The following is an 8236-nucleotide window of genomic DNA, read 5'->3' as shown; positions in this document are numbered from 1 at the left end:
CACATTGTTTTAATTCATCAGCAGTTTTGCTATCTATATTCAGAATGTGACAAAAGATACGAAGATTTATTATTAGTTTAAACAATGTGGCATCCTTTCGTAGAGGACGGGAAGGGGCAGTTGCCTCCTCCAATCTTTTAAAGAAAAATATCATATAGCTCCTGTTCCTTGACTATACGGATAATGACCCCTCTGTCCCCCCCCCCTCCGCAATACAAAATGTTACTAAAGTGATGAGCGGATGTAAAGGCAGTGATCTAACATTTTTATTACTTCTGCAGCACACCACTCTCGATTCAGTGACCAATATGGAAAAGGTATGCTGGGTAAATGACTTTTATTCTGATCGTTAATCGGAAATGGATTTAGAGATTCGGAACTGAGAACTAAGTTAAAATATTTATTTCTTTTATTTTAATTTATTTTAGAAAAAGATACGTTTAAGTTCAATTCAAAATTATGTTGGTACATGACGTCATTGTAATACTGATGTACATAAAAATGACATCATTCAAATAAATATTTTTGTCCAAAATTGAGGCTTTAACGAATTTTCTCAAACTTCTGACCTATATAGATCTTTTTTAGGCCAGAAAATATCAGGATAACAATTTTCTTCAAAAAAGAAAAAAGAGAAAACTTTTTTCTCAAAAAGAGAAAAAATAAATATATCTATACCAGCTGTTGGGGTGGTGCTTCGCGCCACCCCAACACCTATTTGGTGGAGGCGCTTTGCCCCCCCCCTCAAGCCCCCCCCCCCCCGGCGCGCGCAAGTTGATACGCGCCATATTAGTTACGTGCCAATGTAGTTGTGTCCCTGTGTCCCACCTGTGAATATAGATAGATATATCTTTATATTTTTAACTACGTAAAACTTGCGAATGTACAACATTCTTGGCTGTCCCATTGTCTGCGCATATAAAAAGATTGTCAGGTTTACCGACTCTTGAACATGCAACATATAATTGTCCATGGGAAAAACAATCTGTATAGAGATCTATACCTCATTATTCTAATGATTGCCCTTGAGCTTTGTTGATGGTGATTGCTAATCGAACATTCCCTGTGTCCCTGTCGTCATTTATATATCCCCTTGTGCCCCCCGGCGTCCCCGTTGTTGTTGTTTCCCTGTGTCCCGGTCGTCATTTGTGTCCCGGTGTCCCAGTCTGTAATTTCTCTTTGAGTGTCGCGGTCGTCATTTATATTCCCTGTGTCCGGTCTGTAATTTCTCTTTGAGTGTCCTGGTCGTCATTTGTATTCCCTGTGTCCCGGTCGTCATTTGTGTCCCGGTGCTTTGTTGATGGTGATTGCTAATCGAACATTCCTTGTGTCCCGGTCGCTTTCTCTTTGAGTGTCCCGGTCGTCATTTATATTCCCTATGTCCCGGTCTCCCGGTCGTCATTTGTGTCCCGATGTCCCAGTGTGTAATTTCGCCAATCAAGAAACATGACGTCAGTCGACACACAGACACACAGACAACTTATTTTTATATATAGGTGTCCCAGTGTCCCGGTCGTCATGTTTGTCCCGATGTCCTGGTGTGTAATTTCGTCAATCAACAAACATGACGTCAGTCGACACACAAACATGACGTCACTCGACACACACACACACACAGACAACTTATTTTTCTGTAACCAAGGTGCAGCTTTATCCACTACGTTATCGCAAGGTATTATTTACTTTAATTCTTTTGTAACTTCATTAATTTACTTTAATCAGAGAAAATTTAATGTCTAAAATGTACAAAATGTCTAAAATGTCTTTAATGTACAAAATTTAACTAGGATAAACGCGAATATACAAATTGATGCCTTTTTCTTCCTCTTTGGTAATTTAATAAATGCTTCTGGAGGAAGTTATATTTTGGGCCGCGAATCGGGCCCCAAAAGGTAGAATAGTTCTTAATAACCCAAAATGAAAAATAGTTTTCCGTAAAAAAGCGTTTACTGAGGAAAATAGCCATTTATAGCCGATTTAGAATTTGTAATTACATAAAAAAACTAGGTTTTTTTAACTGAAAGTAAGGAGCGACATTAAAACTTAAAACGAACAGAAATTACTCCGTATATGAAATGGATTGTTCCCTCCGCAATCCCTCGCTCTTTACGCTAAAGCTTTTAATTGTTTTAAAAAGCAGAATTGTGGCAAAGAGTCAAACTTTAGCGTAAAGAGCGAGGGATTGCGGAGGGAACAATCCATTTCATATACGGAGTAATTTCTGTTCGTTTTAAGTTTTAATGTCGCTCCTTACTTTCAGTTAAAAAAACCTAGTTTTTTTATGTAATTTCTGAACGTTTTTGAATTAATGCATGTTTGATTTTGACTCTCCACACGTAAACTATTCAAACGAAATTTGCATATTAATTCCTTTTTTGGCTAAATGGCTTTCTCTTAGTTTTGATCATACGATTTTGAGAAATATGGGATGGGGAAGGAGGCCTAGTTGCCATGCAATTTTTCGGTTACATAAAAAGGCAACTATTAATTTTAATTTTAACGAATTTTTTTATTAGCAAAAAATATACGTAACTTTAGAATTAACTTACGTAACAAACTTTTATATTCTTTAATTATTATTATGTATATGAGGGGGTTTGTACCCTCGTTAATACCTCGTTCTTTACACTAAATCGTAAGTTTTGTCCCAATTCTTTAAGAATGACCCCTGAATCAGAAAGGCCGTAGAATAAATAGTTGAAATTACTAAAAATGCTTTAGCATAAAGAGCGAGGTATTTATCTCCTCCTAAATACCTCGCTCTTTATGCTAAAGTATTTTTAGAACCCCTCATATGCGGAATAATCTCTGTTCGTTTTAAGTTTCAATGCTACTTCTTCCTTTCATTTGAAAAAACGTTTTCATGTTTATTTTTCATTGTTTTCTTATAGTAATGCTAGAGAATCCTGCGCCCTTTTCATTGAATTTTTCTTCCCCCATGACAGATTCCTCCAAGGAAAGATCCTCCAACATAGCCCCCTCTCCTCAGCCCCACCCCCAAACAAAATAAAATCCCCCTGAAAACGTCTGTACACTTCCCAATAACCATTACTATATGTAAACACTGGTCAAAGTTTGTAACTTGCAGCCCCTCCCCAAGGGATTCTGGGGGAGTAAGTCATCCCCAAAGACATAGTTATTATGGTTTCCGACTATGCTAAACAAAATGGCTATCTCAAAATTTTGATCCGTTGACTTTGGGAAAAAAAATGAGCGTGAGAGGGGGCCTAGATGCCCTCCAATTTTTTGGTCACTTAAATAGGGCACTAGAACTTTTCATTTCCGTTAGAATGAGCCCTCTTGCAACATTCTAGGACCACTTGGTCGATACGATGACCCCTGGGAAAAAAAACAAAAAAAAAACAAAAAAACAAACAAATAAACACGCACCCGTGATTTGTCTTCTGGCAAAAAATACAAAATTCCACATTTTTGTAGATAGGAGCTTGAAACTTCTACAGTAGGGTTCTCTGATACGCTGAATCTGATGGTGTCATTTTCACTAAGATCCTACGACTTTTAGGGGGTGTTTCCTTCTATTTTCCTAAATAAGGCAAATTTTCTCAGGCTCGTAACTTTTGATGGGTAAGACTAAACTTGATGAAACTTATATATCTAAAATCAGCATTAAAATGCGATTCTTTTGATGTAGCTATTGATATCAAAATTCAATTTTTTAGAGTTTTGGTTACTATTGAGCCGGGTCGCTCCTTACTACAGTTCGTTACCACGAACTGTTTGATTGGGGACCTAATATCTTGGAAAACGCTTAAAGCGGAGAGATCAGGATGAAACTTGGTGAGATGTATAAGCACAAGTCCAAGATTCGCGACTGACATAACCGGACCGGATCTGCTCTCTTTGGGGGAGTTGGGGAGAGTAATTCGGAAAAAAAACCAAAAATGAGGTATTTGTAACTTACGAACGGGTGATCAGATCTTAATGAAAGTTGATATTTAGAAGGATCTTGTGCTTTAGAGCTCTCATTTTAATACCAACTAGATTCGGTGACATTGGGAGATTTGCAGGGGCAAACCGGAAATACTGGAAAACGTGAAAATTGAGGTATCTTTATCTTACAACTGGGTGATCAGATTTTAATGAAACTTGATATATAGAAAGATCTTATGTCTCAGATGCTCCATTATCAATTCTAATTGGATCTGGGGACATAGAAGGTTGGAGGGGGAAAACAGAAATCTTGGAAACCGAAAATCTTGGAAAACGCTTAGAGTGAAGAGATCGGGATGGAACTTGTTGGGTAGAATAAACAAATGTCGTAGATACGTGATTGACGCAACCGGACTGGATCAGCTCTCTTTGGAGGAGTTAGGGGGGTCTAATGCTTTGGTGAGCTCGGTGCTTTTGGACGCGCAATCGCGTCCAAAGCATCGCGTCCAAAATTGACATAGGACGATGTCAAATGTTAGGCGTGCCAGGAACCTGCCCAAATTGACTTGATAAAGTTGTTTTCCCCGATTTGACCATGTGGGGGGGGGGGGCTGAAGGGAGAGGAAAAATTACCAAAAATGAAGTGTTTGACTTATGAGTGGGTGACCAGATATTAATGAACTTTGATGTATAGAAGAACCTCGTGTCTCAGAGCTCTTATTTCAAATCCCGACCGTTATTAAGCCTCTAATTTTCCTTTTAAATCAATCTATTGATTCTTAGAATTTTGCTAGAGCTCATGCCATATGAGCTCTTGGCTCTTCCAACCTCGTCACAAGTGCTCAGAAGCCCTTGTATTAATTACAAAAGACATTTGATTTAGCAATATCCTTTAAAATAAGTCCTTAACCAGCGTTTATGATGTCCTAGTTCCCAGCTTGCTGCGGAGAAGGAAAAATAAGGTGGGCTAAATTTCGCTCTTTACTATAATCTATACTGGTTTTTATGTAATTTTCGAAAGATGCCTGTATTATGTAAACTGTTAGTTACCATGTGCTGTGGTTTGATATTTACCAGGTTTCAGCTATATATGATGAAACTTAAATATGCCCCATTTATAATCAACTATATAGATTGTTTATGCATTTTCTATGGAAATATAGCACAGCGTTGTAGAGATAAGCACTTTAGGAGTGAAGCCAAAAAGTTTGGTTCCAGGAGACAATTATATTTTTCAACTGAGAGCTAAAATAGTATTATCTTAAATAAAATTTTCAGGAATTATCCTAGTTTAAGTTGACAAATCAGATTTTTTATTAAAGCCCAAAACTTACTCGATTTTACATAATTATATCTACTTCTTTTTATAATGTTAAAAATCCCATTTTTATTTTAGTATACAAGAAGAAGTTAAAAACATTTGCTACTACAGTGTTATAGAAAAAAGCAGTTTTTCGTAAAAAATTGATTCTGTTTTTAATTTTTTTTTTTTTTTACGAAAGGTTTTTAATACATCAATGTCATTATAAGTGAGACATTTAGCAGCAATCTATGGTTTTTTTTAGCGCCCCGCTAGCGGTAGAAAACACAGGAAAAAAGATACCGTCGAAGCAGAATATCGTTATTTCTTGTTTTTCAAGCCAATGAGTTTTCCTCTTTATTCAAATCAAGGGACAGTTAGTTTTCTTTTACAAGGGTGTTGGGCAAGGTAGTTCTTCTTTGACCACTTCTTCCATAAATTATTTCTGCCCCCAGGGCACAGTTAAAACCCTTCGCCCAGGATCGGGGGTATATTGACCCCAAAGTTTTTGTTGTCTGATCTTTGGGCTATTTCAAACAAACTGGCAATCTCAAAATCTTGATTTGACACATTTGGGAAAAAGAGAGTGTGTGTTCACATAAAAATTCATTTATTTAAGTAATATAAGTAGAAGGAGAAAAATTAAGTTTGTAAAAGCTCTCCGTCAATCCCAGCGTTGATACGAGAATTTATTGAAGCGACGGTTTTTTGAGTTGACAATTTGTTGAAGTGACGATTTATTGAAGCGACAATACATTGAAGCGACGGTATATTAAAACCACGGTATGTTAAAGCAACAGTTTATTAAAGCGACGGTTTATTGAAGTAATGGTTTATTGAAGTAACGATTTTTTGAAACGACGATATATTGAAGCGATTATATATTAAAGCGACTGTCTGTTGAAGCGACGGTTTTTAAAGTGACAGTTTATTGAAGGGACGGTTTATGAAGCGATGATTTAATAATGCGACAATGTACCGAAGAGACATTTTGTTAAAGTGACTATTAATTGAAACTACAATTAAGATTTTGGCAACTATCCAAATTAAAGAAGCTGGAAATTCTTTCATTGCGGTAATATAGTTAGAAGGAGAAAAATCAACTTTGTAGAAGCTTCCCGTCAACCCCAGGATTATTGCAACGATTTCTTGAAGTGACGATTTATAGAAGCGACGATTTATTGAAGCGTCGGTATATTGAAGCTACTAGGTTGCTAGCTACCGCTGCAACCCGGATAATTTTATTAGTAACAACTTGATTAGCGCCGTTTGTGATTAGCTATATCGATCCTTTATGTATACAAGTAAATATAGTTTTTTTGCAAGTTTTTTTTCCTCAAAAAAGCGTTTAGCGAGAAAAATAGCCATTTATAGCCGATTTAGAATTTGTAATTATTATTTCTAGTACTCTCAATATTGCAATGCTATTATTGTAGCAAATTTTCAAAAATTCTTAAGAACCAGAAGCCCCTCAGTAATGACGTCAGTTTGACTGTCACGTCAATTCTATTTTATCGATTTTTTACTTGAAATAAGAATTACCAATTCTGAACCGGTTATGAGCGGCTATTTTTCTCGCTAAACAGTTTTTTCAGGAATAAATTTACAAAAATAATTTCTATAATGGAATCAATTTTTCGCAAAAAAACAATATTTACATGTATACATAAATGATCGATATTATCACAAGATTATCACCATATCTAGCCAGGATTTAAAATAAGAGCTCCAAGACATGAGTTCCTACTAAATACCGAATTTCATTAAGATCCGGTCACCCGTTCTGAAGTTAAATTTACCTCCTTTTTTTATTTTTTCCGAATTAACACCCCTTCCTCTAAAATCCCCCAAAGAGAGCGGATTCAGTCCGGTTATGAAAAATACGTATCTAGGACCTGTGCTTATTCTTCCTACCAAATTTCATCCCTATCTCTCCACTCTAAGCGTTTTCTGAGCTTTCCCGTTTCCCCTCCAATTCCCCCAGTATCGAAGGATACGGTCAGAATCCAAAATAAGAGCTCTGAGACACGAGGTCCTTCTAAATATCAAATTTCATTAAGATCCTATCACCCATTCGTAAGTTAAAAATACCTCTAATTATTTTCAATTTTTCCTCTCCCTCCAGCCCCTCAGATGGTCGAATCAGGGAAAAAACTGTTATCAAGTCAATTTGTGTAGGTCCCTGACACACCTACCAATTTTCATCGTCCTTGCATGTCCAGAAGTACCGAACTCGCAAAAGCACAGGACCCCGTCCCCCTAACTCTCACAAATAGAGTGGATCCGTTCCAATTATGTCAATCACATATCTAGGGCTTGTGCTTATTCTGTCCATCAAGTTCCATCCCGATCTCTTCACTTTAAGCGTTTTTCAAGATTTTCGATTTCCAAGATTTCTGTTTCCCCTCTCCAACCTTCTATGTCCCTAGATCTAATTAGAATTGGTAATGGAGCATCTGAGACATAAGATCTTTCTATATATCAAGTTTCATTAAAATCTGATCACCCATTCGTAAGATAAAGATACCTCATGAGATTTTCACGTTTTCCAATATTTCCGGTTTGCCCCTGCAAATCTCCCAATGTCACCTGATCTAGTTGGGATTAAAATGAGAGCTATAAAGCACAAGATCCTTCTAAATATCAAATTTCATTAAGATCTCATCACCCGTTCGTAAGTTACAAATACCTCATTTTTTTCTAATTTTTCCGAATTACTACCCCCAACCCCCCCCCCCCCCAAAGAGAGCAGATCTGGTCCTGTTATGTCAGTCGCGAATCTTGGACTTGTGCTTATACTTCTCACCAAGTTTCATCCTGATCTCTCCGCTTTAAGCGTTTTCCAAGATTTTAGCCCCCCCCCAATTATAAATTCTAAATCGGCTATAAATGGCTATTTTCCTCGGTAAACACTTTTATTACGGAAAAATATTTTTCGTTTGGGGTTACTAAGAACTATTTTACCTTTTGGGGCCCGATTCGCGGCTCAAAATTTAATTTCCTCCAGAAGCAATTATTAAATTACCAAAGTGGAAGAAAAAGGCA

The sequence above is a fragment of the Artemia franciscana genome, chromosome 20 (genome assembly GCF_032884065.1).
Source record: "Artemia franciscana chromosome 20, ASM3288406v1, whole genome shotgun sequence".
NCBI classification, from domain to species: Eukaryota; Metazoa; Arthropoda; class Branchiopoda; order Anostraca; family Artemiidae; genus Artemia; species Artemia franciscana.
Note: the sequence above shows the minus strand (reverse complement) of the source record.